Here is a 19909-nt window from a genome sequence, read left to right as displayed (position 1 = left end):
TGTGAAAATCACATTTTTGTCATTTATCCCCAAACTTATCTGTTTTTCCAACATGACTCAATGGCATTACTATTCTCTCAGTTACCAACCTATATAACCTTGGCATCATCCTTATCTTTCTGTCCCGCTATCTTATTATATCCTTCTCTGTAGACAAGGTTATTTCCTAAACACATTAAGTAAACTTTAACTTTGTTCCTTTAATCCTATAATCTTATGATCCAAGTTTTAAATCAAGAAAACAAGCATTTCATAAAGGGCCACCATCACCTTAAAGTCACCATCTCTATACAGCCATTTGAACTAGATTGTTATATATTTTAGAATGACAATAATATATGAAAATATATTTAAAGCCATAAATAAGCTCAATTACTTCTCCAAGAATCATATGATCATTGATTTAGAACTGGAAAAGACCTTAGAGGTTGTCTAGTACAATTCCTTCTATGTATAGATGAAGAAACTGAAGTCTAGAGAGGTCAAGTGACTTGTCTGAGGTAATACAGGTAGAAATATGGGGTTCTCTGACCCTGAGGTCAGTCTTCTTTCTTTTCTACCAGACTGCATAACATTAAGAGTCAAATTATGAAGCCACAAGCCTGAGTTATGTAAGGTGGTACCATTACCCGAGAGAGGCTTATTGTGGAGATAAAATGATGAGTTTGGTTTTCAGTGTGTAAATTTGAGTTGACAGCAGAACATCCAGGTCAACATTGGCAGTTGGCAATATTGGACTAAAGGTCTCGGGAGAGGTCGGGTAAAGATACAGATATGGAAATAGATCACTGAAAGCCACATGAGGTTGTCAAAGCAGATTGCAGAGGGAGAAGTGAGGGTCAAGGACCTTAGGGGATATTCATATTTAAAGGAGGAAAGAACATGAGGAACCATCAAATGAGTGGTCAATAGTCTAGGAAGAGTACCATGACAGTATGCTATTGTGGAATCCAAGCAATGTGTCAAGAAAAGCAGAATGATCAGTAATAATAGCTGAAATTTATGTATCATTGTAGGATTTGTAAAGCACATTACATATATTATCTTATCTTACCTTGCAATGCCTCTGTGATATAGGCATTAAAACCATTTTAGTTCCATTTAGAGAAAGGGAAACTGAAGCTCAGAGAGGCTGTGATTTTACCATAGTATAACAGTGTTAGAGAAGAAATTTCCTTTCCTTTCTTGGGTAAAACCTAGAGCAGTATTCATTATTACTGACTATGTTAAAAAGAAGAGGATGAATACTAAAGAAAAGCACCCTGGATTTGCTGATGAGAAGGTTTTCAATGACCTTGGAAAATACAATTTCCATAGAGTGGTGGCAATAGAATTCAGGGTTGAAAAATGAGAGTGGGTGGTGAGGGAGCAGATACCTTGAGCGTAAACCTTATTTTCAGACTCTGGAAGGAAGAGCATGAGTCCTTTCTTCTGACATAATTGAATGTGGGTATTTTACAAATACCTACATCCCTTTCTTTTGGACATTTTAGCACATATGCTCTGTAAAGAGGGCTACCCTATATGGGTGGGTGGGTGTTCCTGAGTGGGCAACTGAACCAGTGAATGTGAGAGTGGAAGTGGGTGAGTGTGAAGCTTTATTTAATAGGAAGCAATACTCTATGATTCATCCAAGGGACTGAAGACACAACAGCCTGAGTTCTTTCCTGCATTTACCGACAAATTCAAATTAAATGCTGACTTTTTGAATTTTTAAGTAACACACATGGGTAAAATGGGGCAAAATAAGCCACTGTAAAAAATTCAGTATATTGTAGGATGGGGTTATTAACAATGGCAAACAAAGAGCTAAAAAATTCTCTAACAACTAACTAGGACTATTCATGTGTTCATCTTACAGATTTCAATGTCAATAAATAATCATTACTATTAGCAAAAAAAAAAAGTAGGCATCTGTGGGATAGATACAAGAACAAATCTTGGAATGTAGATATATAATGGCATACTTCTCCAGCCTAAGAAATGATAATTATGAAGAATTCAGAGAAACATGGACAGATTTACGTGAACTGATACTGAGTAAAAAGTTTGCAGAACAGTATGAGAATGACTACAAAAAAGTAAATCAAGAAAAGTCGGCAAAATTCTCTTAACTGGATGACCATAGTCTCAGAGATGAAAAAATCTACCTTTATCTTCTTGATAGAGAAGAGGCAGACAAAAGTGCAGAACAAGGCACGTACACCATCAGACAAAGTTGCTATCCCTTAATATGTTTTTGCTTTTGTTTTACTGTTGTTGTAAGCGAGGATTTGAAGGTAGGACATGCATATCAGGAAGGCATCAATCAAAATCTTAAAATACCCCAAAGCTTCAAATCCAAAAAGCTATGTTTGATTAGAAATGGAAGAGTCTGGTAAGACACAGAGTCAAAATATAAAATAGATGCATGTATGTGTGTGTGTGTGTGTGTGCGTGTGTGTATTTCCTCCCTTCTCTGTTTTGTCTATTGAATTCCTACCTATCTTTTAAAGTCCAAACCAAGTGCATCTCTTCAGCTTTCTCTGATTTTTCACTTGATAATAATCATTTTTCCCCCTCTCGGAACTTTGTTTTGCTCTTTGCAGCTCCTATTTTTTATATGTCATCTGTAGTCGTATCTCTAATTATCTTTAAAGTCCTTGAGGGAAAGAGAAACATTTTTATGGAACACTTTTTCCTTCACCACTTATTACAAAAACCTGGACATAGCAGGTATTTAATAAAATGCTTGCTCAATTAAATGGAACATCACAATATTCCAAATATTCATTGATATAATTGAAGGGGGATGAGCAGTCTCTTCTACTTTTTCCATGCAGCAGCCATGCCTCCTGAGGTCCACTCTGCTTTTACCATTGAGTGTCATCCTGGTGATAGTCTTATCTATCATTTATCAGCTGTCAAGTCATTCTCTCTTGTTCATCACTTTACTTATGTGTCAGTGTTTCTTTCTAACCTGACCTCCTGCTCTCATAAAGGGTGTCCTCTTCATGTAGACATGCCCTTAAGACATCTTGTTCATCAAACATATTAACTTCCATGAACTATGGGAAGTGGCATATCCACACTCTACCCAGGTATGTGCTGGGAAATGTAACAACTTGCTCTCCAAAACAAAAATGCAAGCCACATTTTAAGTTTACTCTGCTTTGCCAAAATTCTCTCCAATCAACAAATTCTGATTTCTAACATTTGCCATTTTCTGAGCTGTAAATACTCATGCTGAAAATTTAACAATCTGCTCTCTCAAGCCTGTACTAACCAACCCCAGCATACCACTGACAGTACCACAGCCATTCAAAACATATAGCCATTTCCTAGGTCTCAGCATTACCCCAAAAGCTTCATGATTTTCAACTCTAAAATTTCTCATCATAACATCCTCTTCTTCCATATTTGCCTCTACTTCATGTTTCGTGAAACTGGGGATCCTCTTCAAACCTTTAGACTCCCAGTTCCTTTATTTTTTTTCTGAATCCCATGCTTTGACCTCACTTTTCTTCCTATATAACTCCTTTGGGAGTGGAGGGGGCGCAGAAATAAAATTGACTTGTCTAGGGTCATATATAGCTAGTAAGTTTCTGAGGCTGAATTTGAACTCAGGCCCTCCTGACTCCAGGGCGGGTCTCTATCTACCATGTCACCTAGTTGACCCTCTTCCTACATAGTCTTGTTGCTGGAACTAAGTAGTTCAACCATACACTGCCATTTACTCCTGCTTCTCTTTGCTCATACTCAGTCAATCACTGACTTAAGGTAATCTCTATTATATTCCTTATTCACTCCTATTCCCAAGTTGATGAACACTGCTGAAAGAAGCCATGCAACCAAACTGATTATAATATCATGCTCTTCCATTTCAATTGGGGGCTTACTGATGCATGGCAGTTCTTTTAGTTTATATGCTAATATGTAGTGTATTATACTATAGTTTAGAGTATAATATACAGTATATAGCTAATATACTTCTTACAGTGACTTTTACAAACCTCTCCCCCTTCCTCAAGTCCATTGTCATTTCTATCTTTCAAGAGATGAAATCACCTCCTAATTTTGGGAGAAAATTGAAGTTATCTCTTCGAGTCTCCTGTAAGTCTCCCATTCCGCACTTCAAAACTTTTCTATAACTTCACCAATAATCTCCCATATTTGCTCTAGTATCTGAAGAGGAATACCTTCTACTCCATTCCTTATCAAGGCTTATTCGTTTACTTTTTACTTTGACTTTATCACCTTTCATCATTTTATGAGTTTCCACCTTTAACCACTGATTCTCTACTGGATTCTACTCTCTACATGATGAGGTTTGTGTCATCCCCATCCTTAAAAAATAATTTTTACCTGACTCTACTATCACTTCAAACCTCAAGATTCTATTAGGAACTGCTAGGGATCTCTAGGGCAGCTAGGTGATACAATAGATAGAGTGGCAGGCCTGGAGTCAGGAAGACTTCTCTTCTCAAGTTCAAATCTGTCCTCAGACACTTCTTAGTTGTGTGACCCTGGGCAAGTCACTTCACCCTGTTTGACTCATTTTCCTCATCTGTAAAATGATCTAGAGGAAGAATGGCAAACCCCTCCAGTATCTTTACCAAGAAAACTTCAAATGGGATCATGATGTGTCAAATAGAACTGAGAAACAACTGAACAAAAGAGATCTCTATTTCCTCCTTCTCTTTCACTATCGAATTCCAAAAGAATTATTTACAATAGTTTCCTTGCTCGCAACCCACTCACTCCTCAGATCCTTGCAATCTCTCTCGCAAACCTAACCTCTACCAAAACCACTATATCAAAAACTACTGATGTCTTAATTGATAAATGATTAATTGCTTTTTCTCTGTCCTTATCCTTCTTGACGTTTCTGTAGCTTTCCACATTACTGAACACTTATTCCTCCTGGATAATCTTTCCTCCCTGAGATTCCCTTGACACCTCTCTCTCGTGGAATTTACCATATCAATAAGATTTCTCTTTCTTGATCTCTTTTGCAAGAGCATCATCCATCTCTTGCTGACAAAGAGTGGGTATCCTATACCCACTGGATCTTCATTTTCTTATTTTTTTCAGGTAGACTTCTAACTATCTAACTGATCTCCTTTGCTTCAAGTCTCTCTCTACACCAATCCATCCTCCATTCAGTCAGACTTTAGTCTTACCATTTCACTTCACCCTAACCAGTGAGTTCCAGTGGCTCCCTATTATCTTTAGGATCTGATATAAATTTTTCTAGTTGGTATTTAAAACTCTTCATAACATGACCACTTGCTAAATTTCCACCCTTCTTACATTTTACTCCCCTCCACTCCCTCTATGATTCAGCTAGATTAGTATACTTGCAATTGTCAGAAATGACAATTTATCTCCTGTCTCTGTACTGGCCATGTCCCATGCCTGGTAGCCCTCCCACTTCTGCATCTTTGTTTCCTTGACTTTCTTTAGGACTCAGTTCAAATTAGACCTCTGTAAGACACCTTTCCTAGTCCCTCCAACGCCTAGTGCATTTCCCTCTGAGATTAATTTTCATCTACTTTGTATATCTTTTGAATGTACTTAGCTATTTAAATGTTATACAAACCCCACAACACACCCATACACACCCATACACACACATACACACATATACACTTGCACACATACACTGCCTTTTTTTGGTTTCTCATTGCTTAGCACAGCATCTGGCACACAGTAAGCATTTAATGTATGATCACTGAGTAATTACTGATTGTTCAATCATTATCTCTACAGACATTGCTTCCAAAGACATGTAAATACAAATGCATGCATGTACATTGGACATGTGTGTATGTATACACATGTACTGTATTGTGCATGTACATTTACATACAGGCATATATACATATTCCATACATACATCTATATTCTTTAGATAGTTCCATATATTCAGCTGCCCAATGAACATCTCTGTCTAAAAGCCTCATTGGTGACTCCAACTTGACATACTGAAAATAAAATAATCCTCCTCCTCAAAACTACCTGTCCCCTGAAAACTTCATTCCTTTTGAGACCCCCATAATTTCTCCAATCACAGAAGTCCATAATCTAAATGCTTTCTTAGATTCTTCACTCTCACTCACCCCCATATCCAATCATTTGTCAAAGTAGCCTCTACCTACCAAACATGTCTTATGTCTGTCCCCTTTGCTTAGTTAATAACTCTAATTCAGGCACTCCTTACCTCTTACCTTCCAATTGTTGCTACCTTACAAACCATCCTCCACAAAGGTGCTAAGAGATTGTGGTAGGTGTAGTCTGACCATACTTTCCCTTCGCTTAAAATTCATCAACAGCTCCCCCCTTTCTTCTAGTACAAAATATAAACTCTTTAGCCTAAGACTTGGGGTCCTCTTCAATCTGAATCAAATCCATCTTTTCAGCTATATTCCACATTACTCCCTTGTACCCATTCTAGAAGCCACTAGACATTCCCCAAACTTGACATTCCATCTCCCAACCCTGTTTACCTGCTCATACTCCTTCAATTACTGTAGTCTATTTCCTGCTCAGTTTTGATTTTTGGAATTCTTATCTTCTTTCAAGGATTAATTCAGGTGCCACCTCCTCAGTGAGTCAGGAAGACCTGGCTCCAAGTCCTGCCTACACAAGCTATTCAATTGCTCAGTGCAGTAGGCAACTCTTTAAGTCTACAAACTACAAATTAGTTGTTGATCTGCATCATTGGAGGGGGTTTCACCTTGGGACCTCTCAAATCAGTAAAGTCACAGGTCCTGAAAAAATTAAAAATAGTTATATATGCATAAACACATATGTGTATATGTGTATATATATGTATACCAATATACATTTATACACATGCATAAACAGCACTATGGCAAATATATGAGTTATAGAGACAAAACCAAACTGTCCCTACTTTCAGTAAGCTTACTTTCTACCGAATTTATGAATTTGATTCTTTTGTTAAACACATTATCTGTTATTTAATTTTGCTCTACCTTAGAGATTTAATCCAGCAGAAAAATTTAAATAACAACATTTAATTATCTCTTCCTGAATCAGAGAAGTTATGAATCAGAAAGGGAAAAGAATTTAGAACAAGAGAACATAGTTCGTCTGTAGCAATTTCCACGGTTTAGAGATATGACATTGTCTCCTTCGCTGACTCTTTATCCTCTTCCGGATGCTTTAAAGAGGGTGTTCCTCAAGGGTCTCTCTATGGTTCTCATTCATTCTCTTCTTTCTCTTTATGTCCTTCCTCCTGGCAATCTCAGGCATCCCTTCATTATATTTCAACAACTGCCTCTAAGCAGATAACTTCCACATTCTTACCTACAGTCCTCACTTCACTTCTAAACCTCTAGACTTGCGTCTCTAGCTATCTAAAGGGCATCTCCACCTGAATGTCAAACTGGGACCTCCAACTGAACTCGTCCAAACTGAGCTCCTTTTTGCTTCCTTTCTATCCCTCCTCCCTACAACCCATACCTCCTTTTGATTTCATGGAATCATAGATGGAATGGACTTCAGAAGTCTGGCTAAACTCCCTACTTCAGCAATCAATTAATCAAGTCTTGAAAGCTTACTAGGTGTCAGGCACAGTGTTAAGAATGGGTTTGCAAAGACTGGCAGTCTTCTTTACAACATAACCACAAACGGTTATCCAAGGCTTTTTAAAAAAGACTTCTAGGGGGAGGGAAATGATTACACTATAATTCAGACCATTCCAGCATGTATAACTCTAATTGCTAGAAAATTTTGCCTTACACTAAATCTAAATACGTTTATCTCCTTTATTGCTCTTAATTCTCCCCTGTGTGGCAAGGTAGAAAAAGTCTAAGAAAAAATAGATACATCTTTTTATACTGCCTACAAGGATGTCATATGAAAATTTATTACTTTGTTGGAAATAGGCAATATGGATAGCATGACTATGGTCTAGTAACTTTACAAAGAAAGGAAAAAAAGAAAGGAATGAAGGAAGAAAGGAAGGAAGAAAGGAAGGAAGGAGGGAAGGAAGGAAGGAAGGAAGGAAGGAAGGAAGGAAGGAAGGAAGGAAGGAAGGAAGGAAGGAAGGAGGGAAGGAAGGAAGGAAGGAGGGAAGGAAGGAAGGAGGGAAGAAAGGAAGGAAGGAAGGAGGGAAGGAAGGAAGGAGGGAAGGAAGGAGGGAAGGAAGGAAGGAAGGAAGGAGGGAAGGAAGGAAGGAGGGAAGGAAGGAGGGAAGGAAGGAAGGAGGGAAGAAAGGAAGGAAGGAAGGAAGGAAGGAAAGAAGGAAGGGAAAGAAAGGTGTGCCCTATTTATGGTGAAGCTCTTTGTGAGCATTGATGGCTTCCCTGTATATATGTTCACAAATCATCCTTTTCATTATATATTCTAGAATTTTGCCTGTCCTTGAAGTCAATTCACCTATATCTTTAAGATTTTACACTTTTTTTTGTTTGTTTTTGGAAATTTGGAATATGTACCTTTCTCTACTACTATGGCACCTCATCTGTTATCCATGTCTTTCCAAGATCATGGACAATCACTTGGCCATCCCATGAGGCAGTTATTTCTTCACCATTTCCATTTGTAGTAGCACAGTCTTGAAAGTTTATGCCCAGGGGCCTACCCTTCACTTAGTTCCCATGTTTATAACAATGTGGCTTATCTTTGACCTTTCTTTCTTTACCTCTTCTATGTGATCAGGTCCTGCTACATTTTGTCCAGTCCACTTCTGCAGAATCAATTGCATTGGTTTTCCCATTCTCTTTTCTCATTGCCTTTGTTCTTGAAGAGGCCCTCATTACAATTTCATGGTCATCTAAATGTCTGTTCCCTTAAGAGGCCTTTCTTGCTCTGTCTTGTCCCCCACCCCAGCCTGTCACCATGCCCCATACCCCATCAGCTGGTAAAGATTTACTTTGTTTTATTTGATACTTTCATATACTAATCACATAATGTACATTTTACTCAACTATTTTTAGGTATAATTTCTATGCCAGACTGTAAACATCTTGAGGGAAAGGACTTTTTTTCCCTCTAAAATGTTTATCTCATGCAATTTCTAGCACAATGTATTGAACATTGAAGGTGGTTTATAGCTATCTCTTGTGGTTAGTATATTTTCTTTTCAGTAACAGGGAAATGTTTTGGAACTGAATGACCTTCTAAGTCCTCTTGAGTCAGTCTTCATAGTATAGATTCATTTTTGTTTGTTTACTTTAAGGAGCTATAAATTCTCCCACATCAAATACCCTGATGTGTATGTAAGTGCAGAAATACAAACCAAAACAAAGAGAAATACTGTTTTCATTATCCGCCATTTTGGGTAATCTGTGATGTCTCTTTCTAATAATGTACATAATTAGGAGTTGATTGTATACTTCATGAAAGGGGAGTTCAAAACAAATTCATACTGCTATTTACTAATACCATCAGCCCTTTGGTCCTAAAAGTAGAGTAGAAAGGATACTCTAAAATGTGAGAAATCATTGATCACAGGAAAAAATAGTACTTGATGATTTAATGAGTGCTTAATAAAGTTTTTGGTGATGTAAATAAAACAATGTGAGCATGTTGCCAAACGATTTTTTTCTGTGATTTTTATTTTTTTATTTGTAAAGTTCTGTCATAGCAAAATATGTAAACTCAAAGTATAACGATAAAGTCTGTACTTGTCAAGGAACCTCTGGCCTCTGGGACCCAAAGCCTCATCCTATTCTCTTGCCCTCATCAAAGTCCATTATTCCAAGCATTTTGTAAAAGATCAGGTTATCTTGGGTAATGTAGATGTCTGTGAAATAGCGGCTGTTCCAAGTAATCAATTCACGTGATCTCCAAATGTCCAAAGCCAGTTCTCATTTTGTTACATTAAGAGCCATTTTTTCATTCTTCATCATTTTTCAACTATATGTAAAGAGCTCACTATAATACACCAGGTGATGGGGAGATAAGATATGGTTCCTGCCCCATGGGGCAGTAGGGAGATATGACGTCTACACAAAAGCCGAAGCAAAGGGCATGTAAGGTCATTTTTGACTAGAGGGATCACCAAAAGGCTGCCTGACTTGGGTTTGGAAGGAGAGGTAGAAAGTCAACACGCTAAGTAGGAGGTAGGCAAAGGTACTAAAGACATTTTGCTGGTATCATCATCATCATCCATAAATGATAGGTAAAGGATAATAATTTTGCCAGATTAAAGTCAATTTTACACAGCTGACAAAGAAGGCTGTATCAATGGAATATCACTTGGTAATTGTATTAAAATGTATAGGCACACAAAGACATTTGTCTATGCACATGTATGTCCATATATTAATATATGCACATGCAGACATGGAGAGATGAAAATGTGGACATTTACATATATATGTATACATGAAGATGTACACAGGCACAAATATGTATGTTTATCCTTTGACAGGTACAGACTTTTGTGGGTAAGACAGAAGAAAAAGAATAATCATATTTCAATACGTATGAGTACATATATGTGTATATATATATATATATACACATATATATACACATATATATATAACACAGTAAATTGAACTTTAGGACTTTTGATTAGTGATAGAAGTATTGAAATTTAAGACTTTCTCTACTAATCTCCTATTTCTCCACACTTTAGGAAGGGCATTGTTTGATAAGCTGAGGAATGGATGTCCAGAGGAGGGTAACCAGAGTAGCTAAAGGTTTGGGTTCTGGATCAATGGTAATTAACTCAGAGGAACTGTGGATATTGAACCTAGAGAAGAGGAGAATGGGGGTCACAGGTGAGGTAAGTAGGTGGTCAGAGGTGGGGAGAAGAGTCACAAGTATTTTCAAGTATTTAAAGGCCTGTCTCATGAAATAGGGTTTGGATTCACTATTCCTGCCTAAGAGTGTTCATCTAAGAACCATGGATGAAAGTCACAAGAAGAGTATTTAGGTTTAATATAAGGAAAAGCTACCTAAAGCTTAGAGGTCTCCAGAAGTAGAGTGGGAGGGAGGGAGTGCTTTCTCGTTGGAATCTTTAAGCAATAGCTGTTAGTATGTTATTGGGAAGGCTTTTTTCAGTTATGATTTGACCTCGAGGATGACTGAGATTCCTTCCAACTCTGAAAGTTTATGCTTCTATGTCCTGGTAGCAGTCATAGGGCTTTTCTGAGCATTAAATCAACCATTTGAAAAAATATTTTAAAAATTATTTCTTTGTAATTATATATGACCATTATGCTTGTTTTCTAGAGAAAAAAAATATTTTCTAGGGGCAACTAGGTGATGCAGTAAATAAAGCACTGGCCCTGGAGTGAGGAGGACGTGAGTTCATATCTGGCCTCAGACACTTGACGCTTACTGGCTGTGTGACCTTGGACAAGTCACTTAAATCCAATTGCCTTGCCATTCCTTGTCCAAAAAAATGCTTTCTACAATTCACAAGATACTCCTCACCACATTCACACGATTACCTCGAATTTAGTTTTTACTATCCCTCTCTGCATCCCCACGATTGGGGTTTTCCCCCTCAGTGGTGGGTTAACTTTATTAGCAAAGGGCTAGGTAGCAATAAATAAATTCAAGATAGGCAATGAAGTAAGAGCCCTATTTTTTCTAGGAAAGGAAGCTTTAGCAGAGTTTAAACAAACTATTCAGGGGGTCAGTGGAAGCGTAAGGCACAGAGATCTGAATTTCTGATTGCAGAATTTGGGCTGAGTGCCCTAGACTTTCCTAATACCCACAGATTGTATTGACTAAAACGGAGACATTCTAGTCGATCTGGCCTTTCATAAAGTTGAGGAAGAGAGAGAAAGAATTCAGTACAAAAAGGCACATTTATTCTAACTACTGGTTTGCTTTTTCCTGAGCAGAACCTATCAATTTTTCTTGAGTGAAAATTAAGGACCCAGCTGTTTGGTAGACAGCCCTCTGCAGTCCCCCTCCCCACTGCCTTGCTTGTTGCTTTCTACATTTCGGAGGTTACTTTAAGTGTAAGTTTGAAACGCTGGTCTTACTTCTTAATTGTCAGCACTTTCTATAATCTGTGGTACTAGAAGAAGCAGTAGAAATCATCTAATTGATCCGTCTGCTTCATATTCCGGAGCCTTTTCAGAGAAATGCTAACCACAAGTTCCTTGTGTGTTTCATTCCTATGTTTAACATACCTGGTGCCAATCAAATCTTCTATTCTGATGTTTTAATGAGAAGCAGTGTAGTGCTATATTTGACACCAGGAGACTAGGATGGAAATCCAAGCTAGCTGCATGACTTTGAACAAGTCATTTCATTATACTGAACCTCAGTTGCCTCATGTGGGAAAGGGGGAGATAATGATACTCCAAGATAGACCTAACTAGAAATATTTGCTTCATGGGATAATCCAGAATAAGAATGATGGTGGGGAGGATTGTATCTAATTTAGAGCCACTAGAGAGAGGATACCACTGCCGAAAGAGGCCAGTACTGGAAGGAGGAAATGACTGGGGCTTTATCTTTAACTATATATTCTTCAAGAAAATAGGCATCTAATAAATATTTGGCAATAAATACTCTGTCCTCCATTATTCCCTGAAAGGGAGATATGCATGTCCATGAAAAACTAAGTTACTGTAGCTGAATAACTCACAGTCACATTCCTAAGATCCCCCTCCCTTCTATTTGACCCCTAGGGAAGTACCTACCAGATAATCAGTTTCCACCTCCAGGCTCTGCTCACTCCATCGCTCCACAGTCCCTTAGTAACGCTGACTGGTTCCATCAACATATTTCAAGCCCCAAGTGTTCCATGGCCAAATTAGGACCAAATGAGATCATGTATGTGAGCCACTTTGTAAACCTTAAAGCAATTTACACATGTCAGCTATTGTTAGTTGGGGAAACGGCATTAAGGCATTAGCTCTAGACTGCCTACGAAGGAAATGCCCTTAAGCTGAGTATCTAACACTTACTTCTTACACACCAACATTCAGTTTTCCCATTAGTGCACTAAAGTGCTTATTAGACTATAAAAGGGCCTGGAGTGGGTAAAGAGATGAGGAGGGGGCTATTGGCCATCTTCTGATACCTCTAAATATGGACCATTACACAGTGCTCCTCCTGTCCCTATCTGTTCCTGTTCATTTCTCTTTACCCCCCTTTTCTGCTACTGTTTCCCTCTCTTTTTCTAACTAATCCTCTTTCTCTCCCTTCAATTTCTTCAGGAAAGAAAGTATGGTCAAGGATGAGGGTCAGTGGCCTGGCTTGGGTAGGGGTAGGCAAATCATTCAAGATAATTTCTTTCCCACCTCAAAATCATGATTTTAAAACTATGCATGTGCTTACTTTTTTTTCTAGCTCACTTTGGTGTCTCATAGAATGGTTTTTACCAATAAAGTACTCAATAATAGTAATTATTATTTTTTGTGTGTGTATGCTTACCTAGGAGGAGGAGGGAATAAAATATAATTTCTGCATGATGTATAAAATCTTTTTATTTTAAATTGGCAACACCAGGAAGAAAGAAAACAAGTGTGACTCTATGGGAAATAAAGAATTACCCAGTTTATAAGCTGGGCTTAGAGTCTGGAAAGACCTGGGTTTAAATTCTGCCTCTAGTGCTTACCAATTATATAAAAAATAAGCATTCAGCCACTTGGAGTCTCAATTTCCTTATCTATAAAATAGGGATCATAATACCTATAGGACTTATATGACAGTTACTATGAGGATCAAATGGTGTCATGTATTTAAACTGATCTGAAAAACTTTAGAAGCTCTATTGAATATTGGGTGTTACTATTTGCAAGAAAATCAATGGATATTGACCATTTTACAACAAAATATGGGATGGTTTTCAAATAAGTTATTTATTGCCTTCTCTAGGTAGAATGCAATCTTGAGGGCAGGAAATGACTACTTTTACATCTGTATCCTCATTGCCTAGAACAGTCATTGACACTCAGTGGGAGCTTAATAAATGTTTATTGCCTGATTGAGTCTCCTTGTTTCTAATGTGATCATCATATCTCCCCATCTAGTCTGTCAGTTCCTTGAGGATAGGAATTAATTCTCAAAATTCCTTTATATCCCTGAACTTTTGCTAGATATTTATCAAGTGCTAAGTAAATACTTGATTGACTAACTAGTCGACCTTGGGGCTATGAGGGAAAGAAAGTGAAGGCCTATACAGGGTGAGGTTGAAAATGAAATCTTAGAAAACAGAGATTTGTGATGTTTAGGAAGGTCCAAGATCAATGCGGAAGACAATCTCAATTTGGGTTTCTGGGAGTCCAAAGAAAGGTGGAAAGGTAATAGAGGAGAAAGCTATTGTTCAGTGGCCTCAGAATTCACTATGCACCAATTGGTAAAAAAATAAAAAAAAATCATGATATACCTACAGCTATGATGCTAGGATGGTTAAGACCTTGGATGAATGATGGGAAGAGATGAAGGACAAGGGGAGGAAGACTTTTGGGGAAAGAAACAGAGTTTCATTTATAAAAAAACAGAAACTTAGTCTGACAGGTGAGGCAGGCTGAGCACTTGAAAGATCTCATTCAGTCACTGGCATCGCTGAATGTCCAGCTGGGTGCAAAGAAGAGTAGTTTTAAACGGGGGCATTGTTCTAAACAAATCTTCAATTTCATTTGCCCTCCAATGCTGCCTTATAAATCAATACTCACCCACCATCTGCAATCAACATTACTTTCTAATTTGGTTACCATACAGCCAGTGTTCGATAGAGAAATTTTTTTAAAATTCAGATAGCTGGCCCCTCTACTCAAGCCTGATGTGTATTGATGATATGCAAATCAGTCCAGTTCCATCTCATCAATAGCATAAATTAAATGTACCCTACATGAGGCTTATCTTGGAAAGAGAGAATGTCACCCACAATATATTTGTAGCCTGAAGTTTTACAAGAGGCCGAAAGAGTCTGAGTAGTAGGGAAACAGTGAGAGAGGCAAACAAAAAGCACTTCATTTCTCTTGGCTGCCTGCCTTCTGGTTTGAAGAAAAATGCTTGGTTACTCGCAGGAAGCCTGTTCATTTTGGGTAATCCTTTCAGACACACCTGTGAAAACTGGTTTAATGATCCAAACGCAGCATTTAGGCTCTGAATCCCAGGTCCATTATGAACAGAAATAAATCTTCAAATATGAACATTTCAGGAAGAGGACAACATGCAGCTCGTCATGTTTGTTAGAACACTGTTAATCCACTGTCAGGTGGATATATTTGAGTCGTCTTTACAGCACTGGGAGAAGATCTCTTAATTGTCTATCTTCATTATTTTGATACAACACTAGAGAAATCCTAATCTTAATTTGACATTGGAATATTAATGACTTCTCTTTGGGTCTGTCCATTCAACCAGTTCTGAATTCTCCTAACTGGACTACTGTCTAACTGTCATTATTCCATGCTTTCTACAAGACCAGCACAAGAAACTTGATCAAATACCTTGTTAAAATGTATGTAAACTAAGTCGACATAATTTTCCCAATTGAATAGTTTGGCAACCCAAAGAAGGAAATTATTTAGTCTGTCATGATCTATTGTTGTTAAAGTCAAGTTAGCCCTTTGTGATCACCACTTCCTTTTTTTTTTAGATATTTATTAACCATCTCTTTAATAACACCTTCCGTGATTCTGTTCTACCAAATAATTACCAACTAACCTAATAGAATAATTTGTAGAGAGTATACTAATGAAATTAAGGAGCCTCCATATATAGGTTAGCTAGATGTCTAGAAAATAGATTGAATCTAGAACAGCCTTCAAAGAGTTCAAGAACCCCTGTTTGTCTGAATGGAAACCAACCCAAAGAATCCATAATGGTTCAGAATCAATTTAAGAGCTCTTTCCTAATCCTAGGCTGTATGCTGATGCTCTTTTTTTTGGGGGGGGGTAGTGGTGGAGAATTAATCTAATTGGTCTCACTGAGTTTTTATATCCCTGAGAAAGGAAAAGGAAAGCTAGAATTCTTGAGGTTGTTCTGAATCCCAATAAAGACAAAAAATGGCCAGGCTTACAGGGTGCAAACTAGTATGGAATGGGGCATATTATGCCTACAGTTCAGTAACTTAAGGGCAAAAACGTTATCAGTGGTGTATAAGTCAGATCATATCAAAGCAAATGACATTCATAAAGTGCTTAGCATAAATGTCTGGCACATAGTAGGTTCACTCCCATTTCCTTCTCCACAACAGTATTCTAATGCTTCTGGTGGTGATGTCATAGGCAATAACTTCAAGACATACCTTATTAACCTAGTTTTTTTATAAACTTTATAAGAGTTTATACATTACACAATCAATAGGTTATCCTGGTTTTTTTAATGATACATTTCCCTGAACTCTTAAAAACTGTACTGTACTCCAAGGGTAAAGTGACAAGATGAGGAATAAAGATCTCTTCTCTTCACAGTCTTCTTTTCTCCTTTCACTGGCCCTCTTTCTAGATGTAGATGCAGATGTAGATATAGATATGGGTGGCATTGTACAAGGACTTCTTTGTCTCACTTCATCCATTCAAAAAAGGATAGGTTTATACCTTTAAGTCACCAGGAAGGGAAGAGAAAAGCAGGCACTCAGGCTATGTGCTTGGATTTTCACATTATGAAGGCTATAATGGGGACTTTGGTTTCATATGAATGTCCTCCTAAGATTTGTGCTTGAGAAACTATTTTTTAAAATAGTTTTGCTTCTTCTAGAAAGCTTTTTTCCCCTTATTTTCTGGTAGGCTTTGTGAAGGAAAGAAGGTCATTCCCCTCCCCCCCCCCCCAAATAGAGGAATTAAATCTGTTTGAGCCAAGAACTTGAAAAGTTAATTATAAATTATACAGTCTAAATATTGATTTATATGTCGCTTGCACTGGACCACAGATGACCTTATTGGAGGCTGGCAGGAATGGGTGCTTATTTCTACTCATTTCTATTTACACTTAATTGAATTAATATAAATTTATGTCAATATTTATATTTATGGTGACCAAGTACAGTGCCTTTTCCCAGATCTGAAACCTAAAAACAAAATCCTAAGGATCCATCTACTAAATAACAATTTTCTGGTCTGCTAAGAGAATTCTGGTAATGATGTCCAGAGAAAAATACGGAAAAAATATATGAAGTGATACATACTGAAATATAATATGCAGAATAAGATTAATATAGATGATATATACATGTTACGATACTATAGTAACATAACTAAAGCATTATTATAATCATATTATAACAACATATATAAGAGAAGAAAGCTGAAAGTTGAGTAGCTATAATAATAAATCTGGGTCCTGGAGAACAGATGATAAAATATAACTCTCACTGCTCAGCAGAGAGGTGAGCACCTATGGGACAGAATGGTATATACATTGTCAGATGCCATGACTGTATCAGTTGGTTTTTCCTTAGAAAGTTTTTTGCTGTTACAAAAGAGGTTCTCACACGGCAGCGGGAGGGAAGGAAGTGCCTAATAGAAAGGGAGGAATCCAGAAATGACTGTTACAAGAAACAAAAGCATCGATAAAACTTATTTAAAACAATTCCTTGCAGTTCTTAGTGTGTTTGATGTTTTTCCAGATTGTTATAAATCATTTATAGAAGTTGTCTACCACTTTCAGAGTCAGAGAATGAGGAATTCTTGAAGCAACTTATATGAAACATTGCTGAAACCCCTAATACACTGGGCATTCATCTTTCCATTAACTGGGTTTGCTACAAACAAAGAAAAACCACAAACAAAAAGGCAAAGGGCAATTCCAACGGAAGAAACATCCCATGTTTTTTTGTTTTTTGTTTTTTGTTTTTTTTTTTGCTTCATCAATTTAACTCACTATGAAAAGAAGGCTTATAAAACCACTGAATCTATGTGTGTGTCCCCCTTCCCCAACCTTTCTAGGCCATCATGATCTGATAAAATTGCCTTGGCAAGGGTAAAAGGAAAAGTTGCCGCTTCCTGGACATCTGGGCTATTTATTTTCCTTCCTTCTACTTAACGAGTAACCAGATTTCATTACTTATTTTTTGTCTCATGCAGGGTATACTGACTCTTATCCTATGCCTAATCTATCAGACCCCACGATTGCCTCTCGTGTGGCTATGTGAGGGACATCTGTACATTACTTGACATTCATTTATGATGCAATGTGGATGATAAGATGAAACTAAGGGCAGACCTAGAATCCTATCAATGGAAGCAGTCCCAGAAGGCAATGTTATGAGTGGGCCACCAGGCAAAACCTTCATTAGCCCTTTTTAGGCTGGATAACTCAAAGGGAAAAGTGTCATTCTTTTCTCCATATAGCTTTAATGCTTATGTAGGCAGTAGTTTTAATTTAAAAAAATCAAATTTGGAAAGCTGAGAAAATAATAGTTAATTTAGAACTTTTTAAATGAGAGGTGAAAAACTATGAGAAAAACACGAACATTTATATTTCATCATTATTTTGTTTAGGCATTTCAGTTCAATAACAATAAACATTTATTGTCTATGGCGTGCAAGGTACTATTCCAGTTGGCAGGGATACAAAAATTGACAAATCACAATTCTTGCCCTGAAGGAATAAAAAATCTAACTAGGGAAAGGAAGAAGAAATTATACACAAAAAAACCAGGATTCCAGGAACCATGTGACTAGTATGGTCCAGGGGTTTTTTTTAACAGGTGTCTGTGAGCTTTTATTTAAAAATATTTTGACTTTATTTCAATATGACTAGCTAGCTTCACAATCCTATGTATTTTATATTATGCTAAGAAAGGCTTCACCAAACTGCCAAAGAGTTTCATGACATTAAAAAAATAGGTCTAGACAAAACCTTCTAAGAAATTTGAGGGAAGAGACCATTTTCATTTGTGCACATTATGAAAGGCTTCACAGAGAAGGCTGGATTTGAGCTGAACCTTGAAAGTAACTTGGAACACCACAAATGGAAACTGAGGTAGAGAAGTACATTACAAACATGAGATATAGACAAAGTCTCAGAAACAAGAAAGAGCAGGTAAAGAATGAGGGCAGAACAGACAGCTGTCCTATTTGGTTGGATATAGAGTATGTGAAGGGGAATAATTTGGGTTGGATGTATCAACTGGCACCAGATTATAGAAGGTCTTGAATGCCAGAATAGGAGTTTATACCTTATTCAGGAAGCAATGGGATGTCACTGAAGGGTTCAGAGTGGAGAACTGATGTGCTCAGAGCAACGCAGTAAAATTATATGAGAAGCAGAAGAGAGGACAGGGAAGAAAGTAGAGGAAAACCAGTAAAGAGGCTATTCCTGAAGTTTACATGAGATAATATAAAGGCCTGAGCTAGGGAGGATGGATGTAGAGAGAGTGGACAGAAGTGAATAGGAGAGATAACATGAAAGTACTAATGACAAGCAAATCAGTAGATGTGTGGCAAGAGAGAGGGAAAATCCCAAGATGACTTCAAGGTTGTGAGCCTGGGTAGCAGGAAGATGGTGGTACCATTAACAGAAAGAAAGATTAGCCAGTTAAAATATGAATACATTTTCTCATTTTTAAGACCTTGGTCTTATTATCTCTTAGAAAGTTGGACTAAGTTATATTTGAGGTCAGCTCTAAGTTCTAAGATCAAAAATTAAACTAGAATCTAGGAACAGCAGTCTTCAGTTGTCCTCTCTGGTCCTTAAGCAGCCCTGGGTCATCACCAATCATCACCAAATTCAATGTTAGCTTTCCTTAAAATATAGATACAGGAGACTTGTTCTAAGTAAGACCCATGGATCTTCTCTGTGTCTTTCTATTTCAGCCAAGGTCTTCATAATTTGTCTGCAAGGGAGGAAGTGACATATCTCGATAATATGGTATAACCTTAAATTAGGTAGGGCTAGAAATCATATGACCCAAGACTTTGGGTGTCCCTAACCTGTATTTTCCTGAATACTGTGTGATTTAGACAATACGAGATCACACATTTTTAAAAAGCTTACTGGGTATTACTGACCACATTAGATTCATGTA

At 37.5% G+C, this 19909-nt stretch overlaps 1 protein-coding gene across 16 annotated transcripts in view; it reads right to left on the bottom strand.

Moving 5' to 3' along the window:
* Nucleotides 1-19909, bottom strand: part of MAP2 (microtubule associated protein 2) — a 359367-nt gene that overhangs the window by 181634 nt on the left and 157824 nt on the right. Inside the window, exon 4 of one of the 16 annotated variants that reach the window (XM_072617435.1) lies at nucleotides 12627-12781. The exons of the other annotated variants lie outside the window; for them this stretch is intronic. The gene's annotated coding sequence lies outside the window, so the exon portion shown is untranslated. The remainder of the gene's footprint in view (nucleotides 1-12626; nucleotides 12782-19909) is intronic. 16 annotated transcript variants of the gene reach the window in all.

The sequence above is a fragment of the Notamacropus eugenii genome, chromosome 6, assembly GCF_028372415.1.
Source record: "Notamacropus eugenii isolate mMacEug1 chromosome 6, mMacEug1.pri_v2, whole genome shotgun sequence".
NCBI classification, from domain to species: Eukaryota; Metazoa; Chordata; class Mammalia; order Diprotodontia; family Macropodidae; genus Notamacropus; species Notamacropus eugenii.
This window is presented reverse-complemented; position numbering and strand designations above follow the sequence as displayed.